We start from the raw sequence: 14,266 nt of genomic DNA, 5'->3' as shown, positions 1-14,266 counted from the left end.
GACTCATATACCCACATCCAACCCCCAAGTTTAATGTTAACTGAGAGAGGTTATTATCCTACTCAGTTTTGTCTGGGGAAAGGATCATTCAGCCTACAGGCCTTGTAAACTCTGATATAAAAAAAAGACTCATAAAATTTTTCTTTTCCTAAGGTTGCACAAATAGTAAGAAGCAGAAAAGGTAAAGATTTGAATCCAAGTCCAAAGTGTGGTCTCTTTCCTCCAAGCCACACTATCTACCAACACAGTGATGAAGAATTAGCATTGCTATGGAATACTTATAAAAATAAAAATATTTCTTATATGTTATTGCCATACATATTCATCAACCCAATAGACGTAGATATTGAGAAACTGTTACGTACCCGAAAATTTAGCTGTCATGGAGTATTAAAAAAAAAGGAAGTCATCATCTTTATTTTTTTGTTTATTTATTTTTTATACACAGCAAAGGAAATCATAAACAAGATGGTTGTTTATACACATCAGTGTATATATGTCAATCCCAATCTCCAATTCATCACACCACCACCACCAACCCCCGCCACTTTCCCCCCTTGGTGTCCATACGTTTTTTCTCTACTTCTGTGTCTCAATTTCTGTCCTGCAAACCGGTTCATCTGTACCATTTTCTAGATTCCACACATATGCGTTAATATATGATATTTGTTTTTCTCTTTCTGACTTACTTCACTCTGTATGACAGTCTCTAGATGCATCCACATCTCTACAAATGACCCAATTTCGTTCCTTTTTGTGGCTGAGTAATATTCCATTGTATATATGTACCACATCTTCTTTATCCATTCGCCTGTCGATGGGCATTTAGGTTGCTTCCATGACCTGGTTGTTGTAAATAGTGCTGCAAGGAACACTGGGGTGCATGTGTCTTTTTGAATGATGGTTTTCTCTGGGTATATGTCCAGTAGTGGGATTGCTGGGTCATATGGTAATTCTATTTTTAGTTTTTTAAGCAGCCTCCATACTGTACTCCATAGTGGCTGTATCAATTTACATTCCCACCAACAGTGCAAGAGTGTTCCCCTTTCTCCACACCCTCTCCAGCATTTGTTGTTTGTAGATTTTCTGATGATGCCCATTCTAACTGGTGTGAGGTGATACCTCATTGTAGTTTTGATTTGCATTTCTCTAATAATGAGCGATGTTGAACAGCTTTTCATGTGCTTCTTGGCCATCTGTATGTCTTCCTTGGAGAAATCTCTATTTAGATCTTCTGCCCATTTTTGGATTGGGTTGTTTGTTTTTTTACTATTGAGCTGCATGAGCTGCTTGTATATTTTGGAGATTAATCCTTTGTCCGTTGATTCGTTTGCAAATATTTTCTCCCATTCTGAGGGTTGTCTTTTCATCTTGTTTATGGTTTCCTTTGCTGTGCAAAAGCATTTAGGTTTCATTAGGTCCCATTTCTTTAGTTTTGTTTTTATTTCCATTACTCTAGGAGGTGGATCAAAAAAGATCTTGCTGTGATTTATGTCAAAGAGTGTTCTTCCTATGTTTTCCTCTAAGAGTTTTATAGTGTCCAGTCTTACATTTAGGTCTCTAATCCATTTTGAGTTTATTTTTGTGCATGGTGTTAGGGAGTGTTCTAATTTCATTCTTTTCCATGTAGCTGTCAAGTTTTCCCAGCACCACTTATTGAAGAGACTGCCTTTCCTCCATTGTATATCCTTGCCTCCTTTGTCACAGATTAGTTGACCATAGGTGCGTGGGTTTATCTCTGGGCTTTCTATCCTGTTCAATTGATCTATATTTCTATTTTTGTGCCAGTACCATATTGTCTTGATTACTGTAGCTTTGTAGTATAGTCTGAAGTCAGGGAGTCTGATTCCTCCAGTTCTGTTTTTTTTCCTCAAGACTGCTTTGGCTATTGGGGGTCTTTTGTGTTTCCATACAAATTTTAAGATTTTTTGTTCTAGTTCTGTAAAAAATGCCATTGGTAATTTGATAGGGATTGCACTGGATCTGTAGGTTGCTTTAGGTAGTATAGTCATTTTCACAATATTGATTCTCCCAATCCAAAAACATGGTATATCTCTTCAACTGTTGGTATCATCTTTAATTTCTTTCATCAGTGTCTTATAGTTTTCTGCATACAGGTCTTTTGTCTCCCTAGCTAGGTTTATTCCTAGGTACTTTATTCTTTTTGTTGTAATGATAAATGGGAGCGTTCCCTTAATTTGTCTTTCAGATTTTTCATCATTTGTGTAGAGGAATGCAAGAGATTTCTGTTCATTAATTTTGTATCCTGCAACTTAACCTAATTCATTGATTAGCTCTAGTAGTTTTCTGGTGGCATCTTTAGGATTCTATATGTATAGTATCATGTCATCTGCAAACAGTGACAGCTTTACTTTTTCTTTTCCAATTGGTATTCCTTTTATTTCCTTTTCTTCTCTGATTGCCATGGCTAGGACTTCCCAAACTATGTTGAATAACAGTGGTGAGAGTGGACATCCTCGTCTTGTTCCTGATCTTAGAGGAAATGCTTTCAGTTTTTCACCATTGAGAATGATGTTTGCTGTGGTTTTGTCATATATGGCCTTTATTATGTTGAAGTAGGTTCCCTATATGCCTACTTTCTGGAGACTTTTTATCATAAATGGGTGTTGAATTTTGTCAAAAGCTTTTTCTGCATTTATTGAGATGATCATATGGTTTTTTTCTTCAATTTGTTAATATGGTGTACCACATTGTTTGATTTGCATATATTGAAGAATCCTTGCATCTCTGGGATAAATCCAACTTAATCATGGTGTATAATCCTTTTAATGTGTTGTTGGATTCTGTTTGCTAGTATTTTGTTGAGGATTTTTGCATCTATATTCATGAGTGATATTGGTCTGTAATTTTCTTTTTTTGTAGTATCTTTGTCTGGTTTTGGTATCAGGGTGATGGTGGCCTCATAGAATGAGTTTGGGAGTTTTCCTTCCTCTGCAATTTTTTGGAAGCGTTTGAGAAGCAGGGGGGTTAGGTCTTCTCTAAATGTTTGATAGAATTCATCTGTGAAGCCATCTAGTCCTGGACTTTTGTTTGCTGGAAGATTTTTAATCATAGTTTCAATTTCATTACTTGTGACTGGTCTGTTCATATTTTCTATTTCTTCCTGGTTCAGTCTTGGAAGGCCATACCTTTTTAAGAATTTGTCCATTTCTTCCAGCTTGTCCATTTTATTGGCATAGAGTTGCTGATAGTAGTCTCTTAGGATGCTTTGTATTTCTGCTGTCTGTTTAACTTCTCCTTTTTCATTTCTAATTTTACTGATTTGAGTCCTCTCCCTCATTTTCTTGATGAATCTGGCTAAAGGTTTATCAATTTTGTTTACCTTCTCAAAGAACCAGTTTTATTTTATTGACCTTTGTTATTGTTTTGTTTCTATTTCATTTATTTCTGCTCTGATCTTTATGATTTCTTTCCTTTTGCTAACTTTGCAGTTTGTTTGTTCTTCTTTCTCTAGTTCCTTTAGGTGTAACATTAGATTGTTCGAGATGTTTCTTGTTTCTTGAGGTAGGCTTGTATAGCTATAAACTTCCCTCTTAGAACTGCTTTTGCTGCATCCCATAGGTTTTGGATCATCGTGTTTTCATTGTCATTTGTCTCTAGGTGTTTTTTTATTTCTTCTTTGGTTTCTTCAGTGATCTCTTGGTTATTTAGTAACGTATTGTTTAGCCTCCATGTGTTTGTGTTTCTTACGTTTTCTTCCCTGTAATTGATTTCTAATCTCATAGCATTGTGGTCAGAAAAGATGCTTGATATAATTTCAATTTTCTTCAATTTACTGAGGATTGATCTGTGACCCAAGATGTGATCTATCCTCGAGAATGTTCTGTGTGCACTTGAGAATAAAATGTAATCTGCTGTTTTGGGATGGAATGTCCTATAAATATCAATTAAATCTATCTGGTCTGTTGTGTCATTTAAAGCTTGTGTTTCCTTATTAATTTTCTGTTTGGATGATCTGTCCACTGGTGAAAGTGAGGTGGTAAAGTCCCCCACTATGATTGTGTTACTGTCGATTTCCTCTTTTATAGCTGTTAGCAGTTGCCTTATATATTGAAGTGCTTCTATGTCGGGTGCATATATATTTATCATTGTTATATCTTCTTGGATTGATCCCTTGATCATTATGTAGTGTCCTTCTTTGTCTCCTGTAATAGTCTTTATTTTAAAGTCTATTTTCTCTGATATAAGGATTGCTACTCCAGCTTTCTTTTGATTTCCATGTGCATGGAATATCTTTTTCCATCCCCTCACTTTCAGTCTGTATGTGTACCTGGGTCTGAAGTGGGTCTCTTGTAGACAGCATATATATGGGTCTTGTTTTTGTATCCACTCAGTGAGCCTGTGTCTTTTGTTTGGAGCATTTAATCCATTCACGTTTAAGGTAATTATCGATATATATGTTCCTATTACCATTTTCTTAATTGTTTTGGATTTGTTTTTGTAGGTCCTTTTCTTCCCTTGTGTTTCCCACTTAGAGAAGTTCCTTTAGCATTTGTTGTAGAGCTGGTTTGGTGGTGCTGAATTCTCTTAGCTTTTGCTTGTCTGTAAAGCTTTTGATTTCTCCATCGAATCTGAATGAGATCCTTGCTGGGTAGAGTAATCTTGGTTGCAGGTTCTTCCCTTTCATCACTTTCAGTATATTATGCCACTCCCTTCTGGTTTGTAGAGTTTCTGCTTAGAAATCAGCTGTTAACCTTATGGGAGTTCCCTTGTATGTTATTTGTCATTTTTCCCTTGCTGCTTTCAATAATTTTTTCTTTGTCTTTAATTTTTACCAAGTTGATTACTATGTGTTTTGGTGTGTTTCTCCTTGGGTTTATCCTGTATGGGACTCTCTGCACTTCCTGGACTTGGGCGGCTATTTCCTTCCCCATGTTAGGGAAGTTTTCAACTATAATCTTTTCAAAAATTTTCACGGGTCCTTCCTCTCTCTCTTCTCCTTCTGGGACCCCTATCATGTGAATGTTGTTGCGTTTAATGTTGTCCCAGAGGTCTCTTAGGCTGTCTTGCTTTCTTTTCATTCTTTTTTCTTTATTCTGTTCCGCAGCAGTGAATTCAACCATTCTGTCTTCCAGGTCACTTATCCGTTCTTCTGCCTCAGTTATTCTGCTATTGATTCCTTCTAGTGTAGTTTTCATTTCAGTTATTGTATTGTTCATGTCTGTTTGTTCTTTAATTCTTCTAGATCTTTGTTAAACATTTCTTGCATCTTCTCAATCTCTGCCTCCATTCTTTTTCCAAGGTCCTGGATCATCTTCACTATCATTATTCTGAATTCTTTTTCTGGAAGGTTGCCTATCTCCACTTCATTTAGTTGTTTTTCTGGGGTTTTATCTTGTTCCTTCATCTGGTTCCTTCATCTGCCTTTTCATCTTGTCTATCTTTCTGTGAATGGGGTTTTTGTTCCATAGGCTGCAGGACCGTAGTTCTTCTTGCTTCTGCTGTCCGTCCTCTGGTGGATGAAGCTACCTAAGAGGCTCGTGGAAGTTTCCTGTTTTCCTGCTAGTGTTGGAGGGTCTCCTGCAGAGGCAGGGGGTGGCTGTGTCTCACAGTGAGGACAAGGACACTGGCTGCAGAAATTCTGGGAAGTACTCCTTGGCGTGAACCCTCCCAGAGTCCGCCAAAGAGCCCAGGTAGGGAAATCATCATCTTTAAAAACAGCTTAGCTTAGCATCTGTTGATGTCCATCAACAGATGATTGGATAAAGAAGATGTGGTATATACATATACAATGGAATACTATTCAGCCATAAAAAAGAATGAAATTTTGCCATTTGCAACATGGGTAGACTTGGAGGGTATTATGCTAAGTGAAATAAGTCAGACAAAGACAAATACTGTATCATATCCTTATATGTGGAATCTAAAAAATATAACAAACTAGGTAATATACAAAAAGGAAGCAGACTCACTGACACAGAGAACGAACTAGTGGTTACCAGTAGGGAGAGGGAAGTGGGGAGGGGCAATCCAGGGGTAGGGGATTAAGAGGTACAAACTATTAGGTAAAAAATAAACTACAAGGATATATTGTACAACACAGGGAATAGAGCCAGTATTTTGTAATAACTGTAAATGGAAGGTCACATTTAAAAATTGTATAAGAAAATTAAAATTTTTAATTTTTTAAAATAATAAAATTATGTGACCATAAAAAAAACCTTAAAACTCTCTTAAGGCTTCCAGATGAAGAAATAAAGCACTAGTCCATATTCCCAGCCTATGGGATGCTGCACCCAGACCCAGGATGGAGATGACTTACACAAGAAACTCTGATCCAGGCTGTGATTTTATCACAGGTGAGGAAAACTCAGCACTGCCAGACACAGATCTCCAATCTCACGCCCAGCAAAATATTCCCACTTCCCTCCTTTGTCCTCATCAGCCACCCATTCAAGACATCAGCATTCCTGTCAGGCGTGACATCTCATGACTCAACAGCAACATTCCTCCCATTCTTCGGTGTAAAATTTTATTTAGACAGTGACGTGCATTTTGACATTTGGTATTTTTTACTGAAACGTGAAACACAAAGGCAGCGAACTGCTGCTAGCTACGGAAGCCCAAGCGTTTACCACACATTCCATAATAAGATCTCACCAAGACATACGGACAGCCAGGGTCCTAACGGAACATTTTTACCTGCATTTTTAATATCTCTGCCAAAAAGTTTGATGGTTGAAGCCAGTGCATTTTCCACACATCATTTTTTATTCAGCAACATTTCTGCTATCCTGGGTTATCGGGGAAGGATTCATTGAACACCGATGCCTGATTCGTGTGAGAACTGCAATGGATGTTCTCCCCAAAAGGATGTGCAGGTTGTGTCCTGCTCAAGGACGCCCTGCTGAAGGGTGCATGGGGGCACAGACCCCTCAGCTATCTGCGGGAGCAGAGCTGCAGAAGGATAAGAGGGGCTACGTATTCTCATTCACAAAAAGAGGACTCTGGGCCAGCAGGGTCCTGACGGAAACCTTTCCGAAAACATCCTTGGAACTCCTCTCTGCTCTCCTGTTCAGACACCTAATATTCCTCTCCCATCCTATTCCCTCTTCCCAATTTACTCCTGTATCCTCTGCTCTGAGCTAGTCTTTGCTTTTCAGCTCGTTACCCTGCAGCCCAGGATTTTTCATGGCAGACAGAGCAAGGGAAGAAAAATTCTCATGAGAGCTTTCGTTTGGTACCCCTAGCTCCCTTAATCTAAGCCCCAGTGGTCTCCTTGATCAAGCTGGTCCCCAGACCCTGGGAGCCCCATGCTTCAGAACCCCCACCCCCGCTCTGGTTGCCATGAGAGATCTCGGAGACCCTAGAAAGCACTGGGCTCCCACAGGACAGTCCTCTGCAGTCCATCAGCCTCTTAGAGGGAACTCCGTCTTCCTCAAAAGACTCTGTGAGAAAAGAGTAAAGGGCAAGTTGCAAAAAAAGTTATTTACTCCCCTCTGCCTGATATTTTGTGTTTCATCAGGAGTGTAAAACACCAAGGGGACTGCCAGAGGGAATTTGGGGGGGTGATGTTCTGTACCTTGATTTTGATGATGGTGACAAGACTGTATGCATTTGTCAAAACACATACAACTATGCACTAAAAGAGTGAATTTTACCATATGTAAATTTTAAAATAAACATAAACATTTTTTAAATTGAAGCAGAGTTGATTTAAAATGTATTAGTTTCAGGTGCACAGCAAAGCAACTCAGCTATATTTATTTGTTCATAAATATATATATATTTATAATTTTTTTCAGATTCTTTTCCATTATAGGTTATTACAAGATATTGAATATAGTTCTCTGTGCTATACAGTAGGTCCTTGTAGTCTATCTGTTTTATATACAGTAGTGTGTATGTGTTAATACCAAGCTCCTAATTTATCTCTCCCCCCACCCCTTCCCCTTTGGTAAGCATAAGTTTGTTTTCTATGTCTGTGAGTCTATTTCTGTTTTGTAAATAAGTTCATTTCTGAGTTTTTAAGATTCTACGTGAGTGATATCACCTGAAAACATTTTTTTACTATAAAATAAAACCATTTAAGGAAACCTCGAGTGAGCCTCGTGCTTGTATGAGGGGCAGGAGAGCAGCAGGAAACCCTGAGATCGGCTTTCTTAGGCTCCAGCGGAGAAGAATTCTCATGGAGGATTGGGGAGGAGCCCAACTAGCATCCTGGCTAGTGAAGGAGAAAAGCAGTGACTGAAGTGACACTCAGATTCAACCCAACGGCACTCCCCCTAACTGGCCAGGCCACCTAAAATGTCTACATCCTGAAGTCCCCACCCTGTTCTTTTACTCCCCCAAACTTAGCTCCCCTGGAACATGTTCCCCAGACAGGGGGAGCCACCATCCGAGACTGAGATCCGGGAGATCACTGCTTTCAGAGCAACACCATGCAGGACAACGTGTTCCTAAAATCTGGAGTTGAAATTCACCTTGTACATTTTCCACAGAAATGTTGATATATTTGGTCCGAATAAGCGTAACAATGAGAGAAGAGTAGGCCCAAGCACGACTGACGGAACAGTTACTGTGGGCCCAACATCACTTCATCTCTCCAACAACCTCACAAAGAAGACATTTTCATTTTGATCTTGCAGATGAGGAAACTGAGGTTTAGAGAAGCTGAGATCCCAAAGCTAGCAAGTGACAGAGCTAGAATTTAACTTAAGTACACGGACAATTATATAAGCCCAGTGCAGGTGAACTTTACACTGTACATTCCAAGGGCCTTATGTGTTGAGTGGGCATTTATGGCCTATGCTGCGCCACTAATCCAGGCCTCACAGTGGTTCTATCGGAAAAAGAATTCTGTTATCCGGCAGCTAGCTGCCGCGGGCTATGGTACCTTCCCTTTGTTGGGAATGACCCCATAATCTGAACAAAATTACCAGATGAGCCTACACAGGTTTATTGATGCTCAAACACTCAAAGGCTTATAACAATGATACGTTATATTTGAGACCAGCTAGATATAATTTAATTTCTTCTCTGAAGATTCAGAAGGCACTTTAGAAGTTTGCAGGACCTCGGGACTCTCGTTATAACCTATAACCCTCGCCGAACAGGGGGCTCTGAAGCATCAATTTGCAGAGACCCAATGAATGGCAGGGGCTGGCTAGTCTTCCATTCTACAGCTGAGGACAGCAGGCTTAGTGAGGTCAAGTCACTTTGCTTACAGTGTCAGACAGCTCACGGTGGGGCTGAGTCCAACTCTATCTGACACCAAAACCCTGGTTCTTTCCATAAGCCCACCCTGCTTTGCAAAGGCAAAGGTAACAATGTCCTCTGTATCTAAACATGAGAAGACCCAATGAGCTAAGTTACATGAAGAGTTATTTTTAATAGCTAAATTCCATCAACATTACAGTAAAGAGGGGAAAAGAAATTAAGCTTTAATTTCATCTTCCAGGTCTTACAGGGAAAGACACAGACTCTTTGTCATGTGTATTCTTTCCCTCGGTCTCAGCACTGTTAAAGAAGAAGCCTTCTCTCTGGGGTTTCTAGTGTTCTGGAAACTTCATCAGAAAATCAGCAGTGCTGACATAAAAATGAAAATTACTTTCTTCTCCTCTTGATTGAAAAGGGAGATAAGTGGACAGCCTTGGAGATTAAAGAGCAGCCTCCACAGAACATCGGCTGGTGGCAAACAGTGGGTGCTTGATACACAGTAACGTGATTTGAATATTATAAGAGCTAATGCATCTCAGTCTACTTATATACCAGGCGCTGCCCTGAGTACTGCAGATGTAGCACTCATTTAGTTCCCATGGCAACCCTGGGGGGCAGACCCTCCCATCCATTTAACAGCTGAGGAAACCAAGTCAGAGAAAAACTGAATAACTTGTCAAGGGTAATACAGTCTGTAAGCAGAGGTAATTTTAGCTGACAACTGAATTCATTAGAGAATGAGGGTTTGGAAGAAGGTTAGAAAGGATGAATGCTAATATTCATGTTCCTCACCTTTTGGGATTCATATATATATGTATATAAATATGGGATACATTCCTTTGTATGTTATTATATATTTTATATTATATATATTTTTACTTTATATGTTATCATTACAAATATGAATATATCTGAATATATTCCAAGTTATAATAAAATGCAATATATAAAATATAATATAGTATTATATAAAATAATAGGAAACTTTTATTACCCATAGAAAACTTGGAATCTCTGCAGAAACATGGAACTCTACACCAGTCTCGCAAACACACACCATCATTGCCTACTCAATATTCAGAACAGATGTTACTGATAATCTCTGCTCTCTTCTTCACGGAAGCCAAAGAAGAACTCGGAATCCTCTTTAACACAGCTCTTCAGGCAGCCACAGTCAACCGAGCAGAGCCACCTTGACAAATTCAAAATGATATGCCAGACTCACCCTAGGCAGCTGAGACTGAGGAATGCAGCCAAGGTGGTCCTGTGGAGCCATCAGTCCTCAAGGTTAACCCATGTGGTTTCTGGTCACCACACCAGCCATGGTGGCGGAGCCACGGGCCTTGTCAACAAGTATGGGACAGGAGAGCTGGATCCAGGGCAAAGGTGACCCCAGGGATGACGAGCCCTTGCTTTTCCCCACCGATTCCAAGTGAAGACCCCGACCACCAAGATCCCCACTGCAAGACACAGTTTAAAAACTCAGTGAAATTTACATTCTTAAATATCAGGCACTTTCGCTGGAGCAGCATGTGAAAATGAGCCAGCTTCGTCTCCAATTAGCTTAATTAGTTCAAGAGGTTCTTTATAAGGAGAGGCTATCAGGAAACTCAATATACAGAAACTCAAAAGAACACTCAGGGGCTTCCCTGGTGGCACAGTGGTTGAGAATCTGCCTGCCAATGCAGGGGACACGGGTTCGAGCCCTGGTCTGGGAAGATCCCACGTGCCGTGGAGCAACTAGGCCCGTGAGCCACAACTACTGAGCCTGCGTGTCTGGAGCCTGTGCTCCGCAACGAGAGGCCGCAATAGTGAGAGGCCCGTGCATCGCGATGAAGAGTGGCCCCCCTTGCCGCAACTAGAGAAAGCCCTCGCACAGAAACGAAGACCCAACACAGCCATAAATAAATAAATAAATAAATAAAAGAACACTCAGGACCTTTCCTTCAGGGATTTCCTCCTTTCACACTGAAAGAAAGAAAAAAAAAGTGCAGCCGATACTTGCGACTGAAGCTGAAACAATGAGAAACAGGACCTCAGGTGTAGGAGTTTCAAGTCCGAACACAGAGGATGCAAAGCTCACCCTTTTCAGCCAAAATGAGGCAGTATCTGGCTCTTCTAGCCAAAGCCAGAGTATTACTGTTCAGTTAATAACAGCTGTCTTTACTCAGGACTTACTTTGTCCTGGGTGTGTTCTCATAGCTTAAAGAACAATCCCACACATTCATTTTCACTGTTGTGCTTACTCTGCAGATGAGGAAACTGAGGCTTAGAGAGGTTCAACAACATACTCAAGGGTCACAAAGCGGTTGTCTTGGATCAATTTCCCCGGAACAGACAAAGCTGACCGCCGAACTCAGGAGAAAGTGAGTTGTTATGAAGCATTTCCAGGAAAAAAAAAAAAAAAAAAGGCACTATCTGAATGGGGACATGGGACCCAGAGGTAAGGGGACGAAACAAGAGGGGGACATCAGGCAAGTATCCATCCCATGGAGGGGACCATGGCTCAGTCCCAGTGGGGAGCTCTGGAGACAACTTGGGTCACACTTCAGAACGGTCACCATGGTAGTAAAGGAAGCCGGATGTTTGTGTTCGTCATTGGTTAGGGGCTGCCCTGGGGTATGTAGATTCCCAGGTACTTCCGGGCTTTCTGAAGGAAATGGCAAAGGGGGTCCAGCAGCCTGAGGGTCTCTTGTCTCTCTGCTGAGAGAACTCAAGTGCTGGCTGCTGGGAGCTATAGTGGCTGCTGCACTGTCCTGCCCAGACAACCCCCCCCACTCCCCATCTCCCCTTTCAAGTTCAAAGATCTCATTCCCCAGCTGCAATCCTGCCCAGGAATTGCCCTTGGCCAGGGAAGAATCCTTGCCCAAGGTTATGCACCCCTCCCAGGGAACCTCCTGCTCTCAATTCCTGCTTCAGAGTCTGTTTCCTATGAAAACAAACTTGGGTCAGGAGGGAAGGCACCCTGGAAGCCAGTGTGGTCAAAACAGCAAAGGGCTCTGAAGGGATGACAGAGGGGATGCACACCCAGCATTGGCCACCATGGCTCAGGATCAAAGCAGCACCAATAACCCTAAAATGCTAAAAGGCAAGACATGGCGTATTTTTTCACTTTGTGAAACCAAATTTAATCAAGCTCTACACTCACCCAGCTGGTTTGACGTAGGTTCAAGCTTAGTCACTTTTCGAGAACCTGTCCCTAGGACAGCATGAAAACTCTGGGAAAGCAGGAAAGAATGATGTTCTCTAACACACCTGGTCTCAGGCACGGACATTCCCAGGAGTGGGAACTGGAGGGACGCATTATCTGCAGAGGTGATGGTGGTGGTGATGGTTCAGGGCAGAGAAGCACAGAAGGACAACGGTTACAGGGGCCCACGATGAATGACTCTTCTTAAGTTCTTCCCCTTCCATGTGCACCAGGGCCTGACCAAGCCAAGCTTTCTAACTGGTGCCCTGGTCCTACCTCTATCCTGTCAAGGAAGAACAAGCCCTCCTGGGAAGAAACAGTAGCAAGTGGGACCCTTGGCTCGGTTACTGAAACTTCTCCAGTCATCTTCTAACGATACTTTGCCCTCTGACCCCTCTTACCCTCTCAATCTCCCCAACCCACCCCCATCCCCTGCTGCTTCCCCAGCCACAGCCTCTGATGCAATGGGGCAGGTCTCATCCCCACGCTGACTGCACCTCTATTCATTCAGCCCCAACACGTCTGTCTCTTTCCTCTTGGCCAGAAATGCTCTGCCACTTCTTGTCCGTCTATTTAAATCCATCCCACCTCTCTGGCTTCAAAGCAAGCTCTTCGAGATCCATCTAAGATGGTGACTGTGGAACTGGAAACCACCCCTACACCTAATGCCCCACCTACAGAAGAAGAGAAAACAGAATCTCATCAGGAGGTTGCTAACCCAGAACACTATATTAAACATCCTTTACAGAACAGATGGACACTCTGGATTTTTAAAAATGATAAAAGCAAAACTTGGCAAGCAAACCTTCGGCTGATCTCTAAGTGTGATACTGTTGAAGACTTTGGGGCTCTGTACAACCATATCCAGTTGTCTAGCAGTTTAATGCCTGGCTGTGACTACTCACTTTTTAAGGATGGTATTGAGCCTATGTGGGAAGATGAGAAAAACAAACGAGGAGGACTATGGCTAATTACATTGAACCAACAGCAGAGACCAAGTGACCTCGATTGCTTTTGGCTAGAGACGCTGCTGTGCCTTATTGGAGAATCTTTTGATGACTACAGTGATGATATATGTGGAGCTGTTGTTAATGTTAGAGCTAAAGGTGAAAAAATAGCAATATGGACTACTGAATGTGGAAACTGAGAAGCTGTTACACATACAGGGAGGGTATACAAGGAAAGGTTAGGACTTCCTCCAAAGATAGTGACTGGTTATCAGTCCCATGTAGACACACCTACTAAGAGCGGCTCCACCACTAAAACTAGGTTTGTTGTTTAAGAAGACACCTTCTGAGTGTTCTGGTATGAGAATGCGTCAAGCAATCGAGATTTGGGAGCTGAACCAAAGCCTCTTCAAAAGCAGAGGGGACTGCATTTAAATTTGATTTCCATCGAAATGTTGCTAAGATATAAGAGAAGTCTCATTCGCCTTTGTCTTGTACTTCTGTGTTCATACATACATATATATATATATATATATTTTTTTTTTTTTAATTTTGGCTAGAGTGTCCACTATCCCAATCAAAGAAGTATAGTACACATCGTCCCCAGAATCCATAAATGTGTTCCTGGCCCACTCTGTAATAGCTTAATAGAATTAAACATTACAAACACATTTGGCCCATCTACAATATTAAAGAAAAGAATTTGCATTTCTATACCTTACAAGAGAACGATTCTGTTTATGTTCCATTGTATGCAGGAGCTTATTTTGCTGGTTTGAAAGAGTATGATGCATGCAGTTTTCTAACAATTGTCTTTGTTTCTTTTTACAGCATTGTCTGTGCTGTACTCTTGCTGATGGCTGCTAGATTTTAATTTATTTGTTTCCCTACTTGATAACATCAGTGATTCTGATTTCAGTTTTTCATTTGTTTTGCTTTTGTTTTTTTC

At 41.0% G+C, this 14,266-nt stretch overlaps 1 pseudogene across 1 annotated transcript; it reads left to right on the top strand.

Moving 5' to 3' along the window:
- The first annotated feature begins 12,998 nt into the window (after window positions 1-12,998).
- Window positions 12,999-13,652, top strand: LOC308623609 (eukaryotic translation initiation factor 4E-like; annotated as a pseudogene). The gene has a single exon. The product of its transcript is annotated as a eukaryotic translation initiation factor 4E-like (transcript).
- The last annotated feature ends 614 nt before the right edge of the window (window positions 13,653-14,266 follow it).

This window comes from Mesoplodon bidens (genome assembly GCF_964165515.1).
Source record: "Mesoplodon bidens genome assembly, chromosome: 10".
Taxonomy (NCBI): Eukaryota; Metazoa; Chordata; class Mammalia; order Artiodactyla; family Ziphiidae; genus Mesoplodon; species Mesoplodon bidens.
The sequence above is the reverse complement of the archived record's forward strand: the minus strand, read 5'-3'. Positions and strand labels throughout refer to the sequence as shown.